Raw genomic sequence first — 17,852 nt, 5'->3', positions numbered from 1 at the left:
TTACGGCGACGGAAGGAGGGGAAAGGGCTAGGACTGGGAAGGCAGCGGCCATGGCCTTTATCAAAGTGCCTGGTGTGAAAATGGGAATCCACGGAAATGCATCTTCAGGGCTGTCGGCGGTGGAATTCGAACCCGCTATTTACAATTATTATTATTATTATTATTATTATTATTATTATTATTATTATTATTATTATTATTATTATTATTTCCGATGAGGCCTGTTAAGGACCACGTGCCAATTTCATTTCAGTTCTTCATACTTTGTTGTTTTCTCTTCCGCTCCTTCAAATAACCTTTCATCCTTTCACTGTGCTGTTTCTTTCTGTCCTCGGACCACTTCGCACCAGGCTTCTTGTTCAATCTTCCTTGGAATTCTTCCACACTTACTACCCTGTTTCTAAGAAACTCTCTGTCCATAGTTTCTTCTTCTCTTATATTATTTCTTTCTAAATCTTTCTTTACTTCTTGAATCAAGCTAGTTATTGCCTTTTTTGTCCCAAAGGTACTTGAAAATTCTTTTTGTTAATCTGGAATAATCCATTCTGTAAATATGTCCAACACATTGCAATCTCTTTTTTCTTATGTATATTTCATCATTAGATCTTAATTTCCCTACTTCTGTTGTTTTCACAGGGCCTAAGATTTTTCTCATGATTCTCCTTTCTAGTACCACAAGTTTATCTAATCAATAGTTTAGTACCAGGCATTCACTTGCTTATAGGCATTCCGGTTTCACCACTGTAGTGTAGTGCCTTATTTGAAGATTTTTAGATAGACATTTTTTGTTATAAAAATTCTTTGTGTTACCATATGCTCTTTCCCCTTGTGTACTCTTTCTTCTACTGCAGATTAGTCTAACCATTTTCTTCAATTATTTCTCCCAGATATTTGAATTTCGTTACTCTTTCCACTGGACCAATATCTGTTGCCAAACATTTTAGAGCTTTCTTGATGTTTGTAATAAATTTTGTTTTTTCTACGAAGATTCTCAAACCTGTCTTGTTGGCCATTTCTTCCAAGAGATTGATTTGTGTTGTTACACTTTATTATTATTATTATTATTATTATTATTATTATTATTATTATTATTATTACACTCATGTTCATAAAAACCGAACACCTTGAAAGACTAGAGACAAGAAGTTCATATTCATAGGACATGTTCATTAGTATGTTCTTCCGAAACGACTAGCATTTGAGTCAGCATGTGTCCGATTGCCTAGTAGGCACTGGGTCCTCCATGGGCACTGATAACTTGTTCCATGCGTGATGCCACGGACGCGTATGAGGCACGAATGGCGTCCTGGGGTATAGCCACCCATGCTGCATTCACCTGGTGGTTGGCATTGGGTCACAGCGCCATACTGATCGTTTCACCATATCCCAGACGTTTTCGATTGGCGACATGTCCGGTGATCGGGTGGGCCAGGGCAACAGTCTGACATCCTTTGACAACAAGATGGCACGTGTTCGTGCAGCAACATGTGGTCACGCATTGTTCTGCTGAAATATGGCGTCTGGGGTGTCGTTCAGAAAGGGTATGGCTACGGGTAGCAGGATGTCATTCACGTAGGTCAAACTGGTCACAGTGCCCTGGATACGCACCAACTGTGATTTCTGCTTGTACCCAATAGCACCTCACACCGTAAGACCTTGAGTTGGCGCTATATGTCTTGTGCGAATGCAGTCAGTGTGATGCCTCTCCCCCTGTATGCTGCGAACTAAAATGCGGCCATCATTTTAAAACAAACAGAATCTGGATTCGTCCGAAAACACTATCTGCTGCCATTCCTGTCCCCAGTGACGTCGTTCCACACCATTGCAGTCTAGCATGTTTGTGCACATTAGTCAAAGGTAGGCGGAGAAGTGGACGACGCGCCGGTAACCCAGACCATAATAAACGGCAACGGACTGTCAGTCCTGAGAGTGTACGATGTGTTACAGTGTTCCACTGTTGCGCCAGAGCCGAGGAGGACGCAGATCTGTCCTGCAATCCCGTTCGGCTGAGGTGTCGATCTTCTCGGGGTTGGTCTGGGTGATGCGACCAGACCCATCTCAACGTGCTCTACGGTCGTCTGTGAACCATTCTGTACACAGCCGTTGCACTGCCGACACACTTCGTTCCACACGAGCAGCAATTTCCCAGATGGATGAATCACGTTCTCTCATGTCAATAATGCGCTCTCTTTCAAACTCACTCATCTGACGGTACGGTTCTCCCATACGTCTGCGTGGCATCCTGCCCGTCTGCTCAAGTCACACTGATCCATTACCTTCGGTTTATAGCGACAACGAGATCCGCAGGCACATTTTACCAGTCGGTGGTGTTGTGCCGAGATATCGATGTGGACCTTGAACTTGAGGGCCCACGTGGTTCAAATGCTAATCATTTCTTCAGAACGTACTGATCCACATGTCCTGTGAATATGAACTTCCTATCTCTAGTCCTTCAAGTTGTTCTGGTTTTTATAAACATGTGTGTATTAACTTATCATTATCATCAACAACAAAATTTGAGGGATGCTTTGGTGGCCTCTAGCGCCCAGTTACCTGCGTTTTTGGAAAATTACGTTTTATTATGCCGGGGTGAGTGGCTCAGACGGTTGAGGGGCTCGCTTACTGAGCCCAAGTTGGCAGGTTCGATCCTGGCTCAGTGCGGTGGTAACTTATCTGAAGGTGCGTCAGCCCCGTGTCGGTAGAATTACTGGCACCTAAAAGATCTCCTGTGAGACAAAATTCCGGCACCTGGACGTCTCCGAAAACAGTAAAAGTATTTAGTGGGACGTATTATTATTCATGTAAAATATATAAAGTGGAATTAAATAACAATTACGTAACTAGATCGTTCCAGGGCTCTTAGCGCAAGTCGAAATTTACATACAGTAAGTTAAGTCGCATTTTTACCATAACCTAGGATTTACCGCAAACAAGCATGGAAAGAAATACGAAAACATACGAAAAGATACTGTTTAATAATACCACAATACAAAAACTCAATTACGTATGCCTTATAAAATGGGTACAGCCAAAGTTCACGAGTTATGGAAGATAATCTCTGGCCACCTTGGCACATTTATTTTATTTTTACAATTTGCAATTTCAACTCCTTGAAAACTGTACTTCCTTTCCGAGTTGGTTCGCATTTTGTGACAAGAACAGGATTTTTAGCATCAGGTATTGTAGCTCTCTCTCTCTCTCTCTCTCTCTCTCTCTCTCTGCGCAGGCGCAGCGTACTCCAGCGTATTTCGTACTGTTTATGACAAGTGCAACGTTGCCAAATTAGAACAGATTTCAGTCACTACATGACTCTCGAAACAAAATTTAGAAATTTAACACTACTTCTTACTTCAGCTGTAAGTCCCGTTCTTAAACTTTACTTACTTACCAAAACATCGAATTAACGCTAGTTGTTGTACCGTTGTTCTCGGTGTTTCCGATAAAGTTAGGATAATAAAGCAGTTGAAGAATGGTGCTATTAGATCAAGCTTAGCTCAGGACTATGGAGCTGGAAATGCAACAATATTGAACATTAAGAACAACAGTGATGCCATTACAATATTTGCGAGTGTACTTGACAGTGAAGAGGGAAGCTCTTCAATGCCTTGAGAGGGCTACGATGTGGTCAGAACAACAAGAAGAAGGTGATGCTGTCCAACTGCTGTTTTTCTTTAAAACGTTTGCAAGATTTAAAGGCAAAAAAGAAAAATTAAAAAAACGAGTCCCAGTAATGAAGCAAAGGAAAATTTCGGACTTCTTTTCCTAAACTATAGGCCTACTTTAGTGCATTACTTTATGTACGTAGGTAGAGTCATAAGTCATGGCAACTATTTTTTTTCTCGTGAACAGGAGTCAACACGGAAAATCTAAGATATGCATTTGGAAATGTACGGTATGTACTTGCGTATGATGCCGCTAGATGGTGTATGTAAACAACACTGTGGGCCGAAGCATGCCCCCAAGTTCAGTGTGTGAGTGAGAGCGTCACAACATGGAAGTCAACAAGCAGGTGCAACGATCGTATATCGTTTATTACAATTCCTTTTTATTGTACCAATTGCGCCGTGCAGTGCGAACCAAACGTCCAGATCTTTTGGACAACGCCATAATCCTACACGATAACGCGACAGCTCACACAGAAGCCATCGTTCAGCGTCGCTTACAACGGTGGGGATAGGAGGTTCTTCCACACCCGCCTTATTAGCCTGATCTGAGCCCATGTGACTATGATATAATCCCCAAAGTCAAGAAGCCATTACATGGACAACGGTTTGCTAACAAAGAGGACATCGTAACAGCATTTCGGAGAGAGGTGTCAACGTTAGCGATACGCATGCAGCGAATGGTATTCAGCGCCTGCCCCACCCCTGGCAACGCACAGTGGAAACCTTGGGTGATTATTTCGAAGATCTGTAACCAGTTGAGACCTGTCCTTTGTACGTACTCTTGTGTATTTGCGGTCTATACCATAATAAAACAATGTTTACCAATGGCCTGTGTTCTGCCACTTTCCTACGAGAATCTCCTGAAGTCAGAATTTGTCTTCAAGCACTATGCATAAGTACATGCCCTGTATTTTCAAATGCATATCTTAGATTTTATTTTCCGTGTTGTCTCCTGTTCGCGCGAAAAAAAATAGTTCCCATGACTTATGACTCGACCCTCGTAACATTATTTGTAAGAAGGGTGATACAATTTTTTTTTTTCTGCTAGGGGCTTTACGTCGCACCGACACAGATAGGTCTTATGGCGACGATGGGATGGGAAAGGCCTAGGAGTTGGAAGGAAGTGGCCGTGGCCTTAATTAAGGTACAGCCCCAGCATTTGCCTGGTGTGAAAATGGGAAACCACGGAAAACCTTCTTCAGGGCTGCCGATAGTGGGATTCGAATCTACTATCTCCCGGATGCGGTGATACAAAATATGTAAATTATCTGTTATCTGAAAAATCATTTGTCAGAACACTCCCAGTCCCCAACTGTTTCGAATAATCGATGCTCTACTGTATACTGGAAATTTCTTACACATTATGATTTTACGTGATTCCGGGATTATAGGCCTATTGTATTCGTATAAAAATTTGACTTGCAGGTTTTATCGGATCTTGACCTTTCATGACTCCTAAGACACCATATAATGTTTGTTTCGCTACGCGGCTTTCATTTAACACGCGGTGCCAATGGACCTCGCTTAATATATTACATCACTTGCTCCACGAGTCAGAGGGTGGTTCCTAGCCTCATTTTAATAGCCCTCATCTCTATACCACGGCCTATCGTTATTCGACGACATTTCTCGAACATCCTGCATACGAATTGCCTTACGTAGCGTTTTTACTAGGTTTAATTCCAATTCGTTTCTTGTGACAGGGCAAAACTAATGAATACAACAAGAGACGATTACTCTGACATTAGAAGTGGTAAGAAGGAACCTTAATACATGATATCTTATGCGTAACACATGGAGGCTCTGTCAAGAGGTCAGATTATCAGCGGAATGCTGGGCCCAGTGCAAGCGCGGTGGGAGGGGCATGGATGTGTCACGCTGGGAAACTACTGAAAGCATCGTGGGAACAAGCCAACCTGTATCTTCGCCACGTCTCTTCGTTCTCCCCACCAGCCCACCCACCCCACAGGCACAAAGAACTATAAACTCTCGTGCGAAATATTCGACCAGCGCAAAAAAAGAGCAAGTAGCCCTAGAGGCTGCAGGACGCAGTCATTATCAGGCTATGTTATTAAAATAAGTTAACATAACATGATTTAATTAAACAGGAAACGTCATCGATCGTATTTCTGTAAGTTACCAGGCGTGCTAGTGAAAATCATCTTGCACGGACATTTGTTATTTGCACAAGAAGCGCGAGTCATCTGCTTCAAAAAGGTTCCTTATCCTCATCAAAGTCAATTTGAAATAGTGGTAATATTGTATTCACCTCTCTTCCAACGAGACCCATTGTTTCTGACGGGACGAAAGGCCCCTATGCCGCTTCTTTCCAAAGCTTAAGAAACTTACACAAAGTTAATATTTAGATCGACAACACGAAAGACGGGAGTAAATAAATCACACTACATAATACATGATTAAAATCGTAAGCTAAATAAAATAAAAACATTTGACCATTGGCATCTTGCATAAAGTTCCATTCAACATATGTGATGATGTTAGAACTTATATCAGATACACATGATTATGTAAGACGATCAGCGTACGTTTGAGAGTGACACGTGGGGTTTCGCTTTTGGTAACGTGAGTTTTCTAAAAGTGTGAAGAGCATTATGTACTAATTATTCCTACTTATATATTATTTATACTTATAAATGAGTAGATAAAGGCTAGGTTAGGAATAAACTCGGTGGATGAAGCTGCCCATAAACCGGTTTCGGTGGTGGAGTCTTCTGAGGCGAATGGAGAAGGATAGATTACATACTGTAGGAATATGATGACTCAGCCATGGAGGGTAAACGAAGCAAAAGGAGACCAAGGTTGCCATGATTAGACTCGGTTTTTAATGATTTTAAGTTTTTATTTTTCTTCTTAGCAGTTTAATTTTGCACTAACACATCCAATTTTTCGACAATGCAAGAATGTGAAAGGACTAGGATTACTTTACATTTCCTGAGCTTCAGCTACAGCATTCACCTGGTGGTGCAAATGGGGAACCACGAAGAACCATTTTCAGGTGCGACTCCTTGGCTGATTGATCAGCGTTGAGGCCTTCGGTTCAGAGGGTCCCGGGCTCGATTCCCGGCCGGGTCGGGGATTTTAATCGCGTCAGATTAATTCTTCTGGCTCGGGGACTGGGTGTTTGTGTTTGTCCCAAAACTTTCCTCTTCATATGCACACAACACATTACACTACCAACCACCACAGAAACACACATTAGTGATTACATCCCTGCACATAGGGTTGGCGTCAGGAAGGGCACCCAGCTGTAAAACGTGGCCAAATCCACATGTGCGACACAGTTCGCATCCGCGACCCCACAGATGTGGCAAATGCGGTGGAAGACGAAGAACCATTTTCAGGGTTGCTTTACCAATGTCTCGGTTATTTTATGACTCTGATGGTACAGAAACTGCTGAGGAACGAATGGTGCAGAGCAATGGTACTCATACAACAACCAGTCAAAAGTGTTTCTCAGGAGGTCATAAGTTTGAGTATGTTGCAATAGCATTTACTAGCTCAGTGAAGTAAGACATGGAAAATTTCGTCTCTCATCATTGTGGACTGCTTGTCATGAAATAATACTGCCTTGGTGTTTCGAGATTTAAATACAGCCACATATCCTACGATGATGCAGATTACTGATTCAATAATCCTACAGCCTAATGATTTAAAGCAGTATTAAATAAATGATGTTATTGATACCTACTTTACAATTATATTAAGAATTACTACAGCACAGATACTTGTAACGTGCTAAAACAGGCATTATGAAGGATAAGTACACTTATATTGGGCCTACAATCTCCAGGCATTATGAAGGATAAGTACACTTATATTGGGCCTACAATCTCCAGGCATTATGAAGGATAAATACACTTATATTGGGCCTACAATCTCCAGGCATTATGAAGGATAAATGCACTTATATTGGGCCTACAATCTCCAGGCATTATGAAGGATAAGTACACTTATATTGGGCCTACAATCTCCAGGCATTATGAAGGATAAGTACACTTATATTGGGCCTACAATCTCCAGGCATTATGAAGGATAAGTACACTTATATTGGGCCTACAATCTTCAGATGAATACAAAATTAAACGATAATAGCAAAGCTTAATTTCTTTCCACTTTTGGTCATTTCAGAATTATTTTAACCATGAATTAACTTCTCTTTTAAAAACAGGACTGCCCAACGCTGTTCATTAGCGCTCTCAGAGTTTCGCTCGAACGCACTCACCGTTCCCGGTTCTCCTGGTAGGAAAAGGAGCTCCTCAACGGTGTCATTACTTTGTAAAACTTTTTTCTTTACATTTCCTTGAATTTTTCACACTCCTGGTTTGGGAGGAGAAAGATCATTGCGGTATGTTAGCTTGGTACCATCCTAATGGTCGAGGTTAGAATCTCGGTGACTGCAGTAAGGAATTTCCACATGGCATCGGGTAGTGCCAGTCTTAAGCTGCAAAATACACTGACTGACAGAGCAAATGCAACACCAAGGAGGAGTGGTTCGAAAGGGATGAAAGTTGGGGAAAAAACAGAGACGGCACGGACGAATAATTGATGTTTATTTCAAACCGATATGCAGGTTACACAATGCGCACGGCATCGACTCAGTAGGATGTAGGACCACCGCGAGCGGCGATGCACGCAGAAACACGTCGAGGTACAGAGTCAATAAGAGTGCGGATGGTGTCCTGAGGGATGGTTCTCCATTCTCTGTCAACCATTTGCCACAGTTGGTCGTCCGTACGAGGCTGGGGCAGAGTTTGCAAACGGCGTCCAATGAGATCCCACACGTGTTCGATTGGTGAGAGATCCGGAGAGTACGCTGGCCACGGAAGCATCTGTACACCTCGTAGAGCCTGTTGGGAGATGCGAGCATGGTGTGGGCGGGCATTATCCTGCTGAAACAGAGCATTGGGCGGCCCCTGAAGGTACGGGAGTGCCACCGGCCGCAGCACATGCTGCATGTAGCGGTGGGCAATTAACGTGCCTTGAATACGCACTAGAGGTGACGTGAAATCATACGCAATAGCGCCCCAAACCATGATGCCGCGTTGTCTAGCGGTAGGGCGCTCCACAGTTACTGCCGGATTTGACCTTTCTCCACGCCGACGCCACACTCGTCTGCGGTGACTATCACTGACAGAACAGAAGCGTGACTCATCGGAGAACACGACGTTCCGCCATTCCCTCATCCAAGTCGCTCTAGCCCGGCACCATGCCAGGCGTGCACGTCTATGCTGTGGAGTCAATGGTAGTCTTCTGAGCGGACGCCGGGAGTGCAGGCCTCCTTCAACCAATCGACGGGAAATTGTTCTGGTCGATATTGGAACACATGCTGAAGAATGGCGGTTGACGTGGCGTGCGGGGCTGACACCGCTTGGCGGCGGATGCGCCGATCCTCGCGTGCTGACGTCACTCGGGCTGCGCCTGGACCCCTCGCACGTGCCACATGTCCCTGCACCAACCATCTTCGCCACAGGCGCTGCACCGTGGACACATCCCTATGGGTATCGGCTGCGATTTGACGAAGCGACCAACCTGCCCTTCTCAGCCCGATCACCATACCCCTCGTAAAGTCGTCTGTCTGCTGGAAATGCCTCCGTTGACGGCGGCCTGGCATTCTTAGCTATATACGTGTCCTGTGGCACACGACAACACGTTCTACAATGACTGTCGGCTGAGAAATCACGGTACGAAGTGGGCCATTCGCCAACGCCGTGTCCCATTTATCGTTCGCTACGTGCGCAGCACAGCGGCGCATTTCACATCATGAGCATACCTCCGTGACGTCAGTCTACCCTGCAATTGGCATAAAGTTCTGACCACTCCTTCTTGGTGTTGCATTTGCTCTGTCAGTCAGTGTAAAAACAACCAACTTGGATCGAACGATCCAGAAATAATTGGTGTAAGCCAAAGACCAATTTCAACTCATTTGTGTCCATTATCTATCTGTTTATACACCGACGAGCAACTGCAATATGACCCCCCCCCCTCCCGATCCAGGAACACTTGGCGCTCCTGGAGAGGAGAGAGTAACACGTGATATGCTGGTAGCACAGGACTACAGGCTTGCTGTTAGTAGTGTTTCCGGGGCCAGAATAGGAGAAGCGGCCAATCACTCCCAATTCGACTGAAGACAACCCGTGACGACATCTTGGTACCAGCTGCTCTCGTGCCGCTTTTGTGAGCACGTATCGAAAGTGGTGCAGCGATGGGCTAATAACGACGCGTCGTCCAGCCGTGAGCCTGAGCCTCGCAGAACGGCAGCGGTGGATTTTATTGAGATCCCCGACCTCATTGGGTCCTTTATCTCAATTTAATATGAGGCCCTTATTGGGCGCGTAGACTTGTGAAATAATTTGGTGAAATTCCAGCATTTCATAAGGTAATGGAAAACGCCAGTGGAGCGATTGAAATAGAAATATGGTGGTGGCTTAGTTTGCGACTTCGGCATGGAGAATAGGAAGGTGCTAGTGGGATGCTTTGTGGTGTGTTAGGGCATGCAGGGTTTCTGGGGGGGTGATTGGTATTAATTAGAAATGGTTAGCAGTGTGAGGAGGGATTTGAGAAGTTCAATGGTGGGAATGGTTTGTGAGTTTGGATTGGAGTGGTGTAGGGAAGGGGGGGGGGCGGGGGTGAGTTTAAGATGTAATAATGACGGGATTTGTTGGTGTGACTGTTGTGGTGGGCGGGTGTGCTTTCTTGCTATATAGTGGGCTTTGATGGCTTTCTTCATAAATGGACATCCAGGATATGATGCGGCGTGTTGGCCTTTACAATTGGCACATTTGGGTTGATCTTTAGGAACTGGGCAGACAGAGTGATGATGGGGATCACCACATCTGTTGCAACGGGTTTGATTAGGACACTCTGCTGCTGAGTGATTTAGGTGTAAACAATTGTAGCACATGAATATGCGTTAAGTTTGTAGGCGAGGACTGGTTCGCTTGGTACGAGTTCGGTTCTGGGCAGTAGCGGTTAGAGAGGTATTTGTAGGTTCAGGTTGGGGGTGTGTTGGGTCGGTTTGAATTTCGTGTTCGGTTGCGAGGGGTGTGGTTTGGGAGCCACGTTCGCAATAGACTGCACCATCCTCCGGTGTTTCGTCTTCTTCTTCGGTATCTTCTGGGTCTTCCTCTTCTCTTACTGCCAGTTCTTCTACTTGGGATCGTGAGTTTGTGTCTGGGGGTATATAGGTTGTAAGTACAGGAATGTCATCAAGAGCGCGAATTCGGTCTATGAGGTCCTGAGCATGGTATGGTTGGAGTGTGGTGATCAGTAGAATGTTGTTGAACGTTTCCTCAATTATGGCAACGTGGGTAAGAATGAGATCTTTAATGGCATGGAGAATGCTGTATAGATTTAAGGGTATAGGTCCAGGTACGCTGAGAGGAATCATAAGAACTCTGGATTGCAGAGTGACGGGTTGCGGCGTGCAATCTAGGATGTATGTGTATGGATCTTCAAAATTATTTTCATCAATATTATGATTTATGGTTGGCTGGGTATCGGATTTTTTGGTAGGTACTGGTGATGGGGATCGAGAGGGAGTGTTTCGATTGCGGCCCGTTGATGCGACAGGCCAGCGGAGGCTGTCACGCATTATTCGGAGCGACCGAGGGATCTCATTTCGAGAAATCGCCAACAGGTACTATGGTGATGACCAGGCCAATGTTCACTATTCTCTACCGAAAGCAGCATATGTGGTGGCCGCAAAATCATCGCTACTGGAATGTGGATTGTTAGAAAATGGTTGCCTAGTCCGATGATTCCAGATTTCTGGTTCATCACTTCGGCGGCCGAGCGCGTGTATGCCTATTTCCATCGGAGGCTATAGCACATGGTTGCACGGTCGGGCGGAGGAGGAGGTGTGAAGATCTGGGCGAAGTTTTCATAGGACGCTGGGGCCCGTTATTCTCGCAACACAATCACAAACAGCTATCCGGTACCTGAACGTTATTGGCAATCAAGTCCATCCGTTCATGTCAACAGTGTTCCGTTTTTAACCTTCATTGGTTAATTCCAATGGCCCGGGGGCTGGGTATTTGTGCTGTCCCCAACATCCCTGCAACTCACACACCACGCATAACACTATCCTCCACCAGAATAACACGCAGTTACCTACACATGGCAGATGCCGGCCACCCTCATCGGAGGGTCTGCCTTACAAGGGCTGCACTCGGCTAGAAATAGCCACACGAAATTATTATAACAGTGTTCCGTGATGATGAAGGCCACTTCCAAGAGGACAGTGTGCCTTGCCACACTGCCAGCGAAGGACTGGCTCGTGGAACATGACAGTGAATTTGTTTTAATGTCATGGCCCCTAAACAACCCCGATTTGAACATTTGTGGTTCGACTTGGAGAAGCGGGTTCGTGCTATATCACCATTGCCCAGCAGCGTACGCCAATTTGAGGACCTGATGTTGAGTTTGTGGTAGCAGATACCCCAGAATACCTCCCGCATTCTTGTTGAATCGATGCATCACCGAGTAGCCGCGGTTCTGTGAGCAAACGGTGGTCCTAAATCGTATTAGGTAGGTTGTAATAATGTAATGGCTCATCGGTATTCTCTTTAGCTAAGACTTCAACAGGTTTTCGACGGCAATGGACTGGAAACGTAGCAACCGTGACCTTAATTAACGTACGTCTCCGACATTTTTCCACTGTGAAAATGGAAAACCATCGAAAACCACTTTCGGGGCTGCCAGCACTAGGGTTCAAATCCACCAACTCCCTAATGAAAGCTTACAGCTACAGGGTCCGAATTCGTGTAGCCAGCTAGCGCATATTTTACAATTTCCTTTACGTCGCGACGATGGTATAGGAAAGGACTAGGAGTGGGAAGGAAGCGACCGTGGTCTTAATTAAGGTACAGTCCCAAAATTTCCCTGGTGTGAAAATGGAAAGCCACGGAAAACCATCTTCTGGGCTGCCGACAGTGTGTTTCGAATCCCCCTCCCAATTTCCTGTTGTACTGCCCTCTTGTAATTTTCATTTCGTTTATTGCCCTACCTTCTTTCTTGTAGTACTTAGAAATAACATTTTATACTTTACGTATCTTTATACTATACGTAACTGCTGCCGCTGCACTCAAGTATCGTGCACGGTAGGACTGCGCGAGAGAGTCAAGGAGGAGGAAGTTAGCAAGTGGAAGACCGAACTCCTTCTGGCGCAACTTTAGGCAGCACTGCTATAGAGTAAAATTAAGTTACTCTTTATGGTTGGTTTAACTGTCAGAGTTCTGAGTCTCTCGCGCGGTTTTGGTCCTTACTCTGACTTAGAGATGTCCACTCTTAATAAATACTGCCGATACCAGATGGCTCAATTATCACATCTGTTTTCCACTACTCTGTCATGCGCTTCGGTTTTGTCTTCAAAGTACAATCCCCGTATTTAACTGAAGTGAATGCAAGAAGCCGTGAGTTTTCAGAGCAGTGCAGTGAAGGAAATAGGCACTCCACAGTAAACTAAGACTCAACTTCTGATGTTTTCTTCAGCCGGAATGCACTTCCCTTGATCCTAATCTTTCGGCGACACACAGTTCCAGTACCGTTCACTCATCTACTGTAAGTCACGACCAGTTACTTTCAGTTTCGAAAATCGATATTTCGACTCCGAAGTATTATTGCCAAATTAACCACTACCTGTACCAAATTACCAAAGATAAGATTTCTGGAAGTACGTATTCTGTTTGGTCTAACAAGGGAAGCTCCCGGCGGAACTCATCACGAATCTTCGGAGAGGGTCACTAGCATGCAACCAATGTTACAGCTGTGAAGTGTGGCACATCGAAATGGGCCGCAACTCGTAGAACATGACATATCAAAGAATCGTGCCCGTAATGTCTGCAGTCATATAATTTCAAACACTATGTACGAGACATGTATATGCCTATATAGACTAAGCGCACCATAATGAAGTTGCACATGTCATACATCGCTCCACGACATGGTTACGAAGTGTAAGAAGGAAGTGTTGAATTCTGAAACCCCTACCAAATCATGTTCCTTGCACTCGAATGGCACGACTACTCCGTGGTGGTGGAGAATGGCAATGTCGTAAGTGAGCACGATTCGTTGAACAAGTTGACTGCGGTTTGTATTAGGATGGTGTCCGCCATTTCATTGTAAGACCTTGGGACGATCAAGTTAGACTGATCCCGGCCTCAAGTGACGTCAAGGAGTTAGGGTCCAGCCCGCTCGCCGCGCAGCAACTAGTCAAGAACGAGCCAGGCCCGCAAAGCCAGCCCTCTCTGCCACCACTCTGTAATCTCACTGGAGGCCTCCCGACGGTGAAAGAAAAAACTAGAGAGTAAACCTAGATCATTCAGAATCGAGAGAACTCTAGAGACTTTTCGCAAAGTATCTGTAGGGGCCGGCCTCCCTATTTAAGGCACACCGGACGAGCTTAAGGGGTTCATTTTGAGTTGAGGAGTTAGTCTGTGTATGTCAGTCTTTGTGAGTGTTCAGTAAGTAGAAATGAGTGTTCGTCTTCTTCTGTCTATCGTTGAGGAAATGAGTCTCTCGTGCCCAGCTCATGCGGAGTGAAGATGTGAGTCTTCGGTGCAGTGTGAGAGAGATCGGCAAGGGACAGTGAACGACATACGGGATGGTGAGACGGTGCTGTGCACAAGCTGTGATAGCGGACCGCAAGTATAACTGTTGAACTGACTTAGAATATAGGTACCGAGCGAGTAGCTGCGCGGTTTAAGTCAAGTAGCTGTCAGCTTGCATTCGGGAAATAGTGGGTTCGAACCCCAGTGCCTACAGCCCTGACGGTGGTTTTCCGTGGTTTCCCATTTTCACACCAGGCCACGGTTGTTTCCTTCCCGCTCCTAGCCCCTTCCTTTCCCATTGTCGCCACAAGACCTACCGACCTAAAGCAAATTGTAAAAGATAAAATAATTGTAGAAAAGAGTATAAGTGACAGGAGTGAAAGAGTGTGTAATGTGAGAGTTTAGGCGGTAGAGTGTGACTGAATTGCGAGACCACAGAGAGTGCGAACTGGTGTATTTTTGTATACAGGGCAGTGTAAGTTGTGGTCCCTGGTGTCTGTGTATATGTAAGCAAAGAATAGTAATTAATAAATCCTAATCTTAAAATTCAGCGTACCGGGCGAGTTGGCCGTGCGCGTAGAGGCGCGCGGCTGTGAGCTTGCATCCGGGAGATAGTAGGTTCGAATCCCACTATCGGCAGCCCTGAAGATGGTTTTCCGTGGTTTCCCATTTTCACACCAGGCAAATGCTGGGGCTGTACCTTAATTAAGGCCACGGCCGCTTCCTTCCAACTCCTAGGCCTTTCCTATCCCATCGTCGCCAGAAGACCTATCTGTGTCGGTGCGACGTAAAGCCCCTAGCAAAAAAAAAAAAATTCAACGCTACCAGTGATGTGTGTTAATTTAGACCCCTGCCACGGAACATTATATTAAAGAACACTCCTCTGGGTGCTGAAGACAAATACAACTCTAATCAAATGACTTTTCAATCTGCACTTGCACTGGAACAGCATTAGCAATGTTAGGAGGATTCACGTCCTTATACGTAATACAGAATGAAGGTACCAAGAGTGGAGTCCATTTGCAAGCTTAAACAACGATGCAAGGAAATAGATGACAGAAGAGCTCAGAAAATAACGCCGGGAATTGCCCAGTATTAGATGGAAACAAGATTGTAAATCATTTGTCTTAAAAATACAAAATACACCACATCCACTGGCCACTTTTCAGAGTCTAATGGTGCGATTGACAATAGCGCCATACGATAACCTAAATAAGAGTAAGAGGTAAAGCGTGCCTCGGAAGTGGTTGAAATCTCAAGGTAGTACCCTGTTTAGCCATCATCATCATCATCATCTGTTTACCCTCCAGGGATCCCACCTCTACCGCCTCAAGGGCAGTGTCCTGGAGCTTCAGACTCTGGGTCGGGGATACAACTGGGGAGAATGACCAGTACCTCGCCCAGGCGGCCTCACCTGCTATGCTGAACAGGGGTCTTGTGGAGGGATGGGAAGATTGGAAGGGATAGGCAAGGAAGAGGGAAGGAAGCGGCCGTGGCCTTATGTTAGGTGCCATCCCGGCATTCGCCTGGAGGAGAAGTGGGAAACCACGGAAAACCACTTCCAGGATGGCTGAGGTGGGAATCGAACCCACCCCTACTCAGTTGACCTCCCGAGGCTGAGTGGACCCCGTTCCAGCCCTCATACCACTTTTCAAATTTCGTGGCAGAGCCGGGAATCGAACCCGGGCCTCCGGGGGTGGCAGCTAATGACGCTAACCACTACACCACAGAGGCGGACACCCTGTTTAGTATGGCATTTAATTCCTTTGACTTGAAATAAATTTGAAAAATCGCCTGTATTTACAATTTAAGTCAGCATACAGCACACGCAGCAGTAATTACAGAATTCAATTTTTTTTCTTTTTAACTCATCAAATTCCTTATAGAACAGTGAATTAGTTTCGCGGAACAGTTCACTGTATCTTACACCACACAAATGTTTCTTGCTACCTGAAGTTCGAGAAAAGCAAGCACCATATAAAACTGCAGCCTAACTTCGACAGTGTTCTCAATGCATTGCCAAGAATTAACGAAGTAGCATCCGTTTAAGAAACCTAAAGTAGAATGGAGAAGTGATATAGTGTACGCCGAGATTACGATTAGTGGAAGTTTTAATCTTCCACACCTTGAAGGAACTTCATGACCTGCGCGGAGATGACATTAGCTTGTTCAGTACATTATGAAAGATGAGTATTCTTTTAGCGCATCCTGATCGTCAAATTAGTTAAAGTCTTCCATCAGACGTGTGGACTCGATAGTCCTCCAATTTACTCCACGCTAGAGAAATTAACTTTTCTATTAAAATATTTGTTATACAAAAGTCAAAATAATAAACTTCATGGCACTACAGCCCTGAAGGGCATTGACCTACCAAGCGACCGCTGCTCAGCCCGAAGGTCTGCAGACCATGAGGGGACGCATGGTCAGAGCGACGAATCCTCTCGGCCGTTACTCTTGGTTTTCTTAACCGGGGCCGCCATCTCACCGTCAGATAGTTCCTCAATTGTAATCACGAACCAACACTCAGATCTAGGTAAAAATCCCTCACCTGGCTGGAAACCGAATCGAAGGCCTACGGGTGAGAGGAAGGCACGCTACCCTTAGACCGCGGATACAAAATTTATCGTTGTAAAATATCTGTGTTTTAATGAATGTATTAAAATTATAACCGTTTGGTAATGATTTCCCCAATCAGACTATATTTTTGAAATTACTCCGTACGCCATTCATATGAATCTGGCTCCCTTGTTGACAGGAGACCACGGGGTCCGGGAATCAATTCTCGGTCGCGTTGTGGGATTTAATTGTGGCTAGGGGACTGTCTGTGCTGTCCCTAACATTCCTGCTACATGTACTACACTACCCTCCACCACACCACCGACATACAGTTTCCCACAAACGTCAGGCGCCGTTCACCCTGTCTTGCAAGTTAATCATAGTCATACGAAGTCACGATTGTTATTATTCATTTATTTATTCTTTCCTTTCTTTCTTAATCGATTTACCCTCCAGGGTTGGTGTTCCCCTCGGACACAGCGTGGATCCCAACTCTACCACCGCAAGGGCAGTATCCTGGAGCGCGAGACTTTAGGTCGGGGATACAACTGGGAGGAGGACCAGTACCTCGCCCAGGCGGCCACACCTGCTATGCTGAATAGAGGCCTTGTGGGTGGATGGGAAGATTGGAAGGGATAAACAAGGAAGAGGGAAGGAAGCGGCCGTGGCCTTAAGTTCCCGGCATTTGCCTGGAGAAGAATTGGGAAACCATGGAAAATCACTTCGAGGAGGGCTGAGGTGGGAATCGAACCCCCTCCCTCTGCTCAGATGACCTCGCGAGGCTGAGGTGACCCCATTCCAGCCCTCGCACCACTTTTCCAATTTCGTGGCTGAGCCGGGAATCGAACCCGGGCCACCGGGGCTGGCAGCTAATCACACTAATCACTACACTAGAGAGGCGGACATTATTATTATTATTATTATTATTATTATTATTATTATTATTATTATTATTATTATTATTATTATTATCCAGATGAGGAGAAGTATCTATAACAAACCTTCTCAGAATACTGGAAAAGATAACGTTAGGCAATGAAAAGCTCTCGTCTGATAATTCCCA

The sequence above is a fragment of the Anabrus simplex genome, chromosome 2 (assembly GCF_040414725.1).
Source record: "Anabrus simplex isolate iqAnaSimp1 chromosome 2, ASM4041472v1, whole genome shotgun sequence".
Lineage (NCBI taxonomy): Eukaryota > Metazoa > Arthropoda > Insecta > Orthoptera > Tettigoniidae > Anabrus > Anabrus simplex.
Note: the sequence above shows the minus strand (reverse complement) of the source record.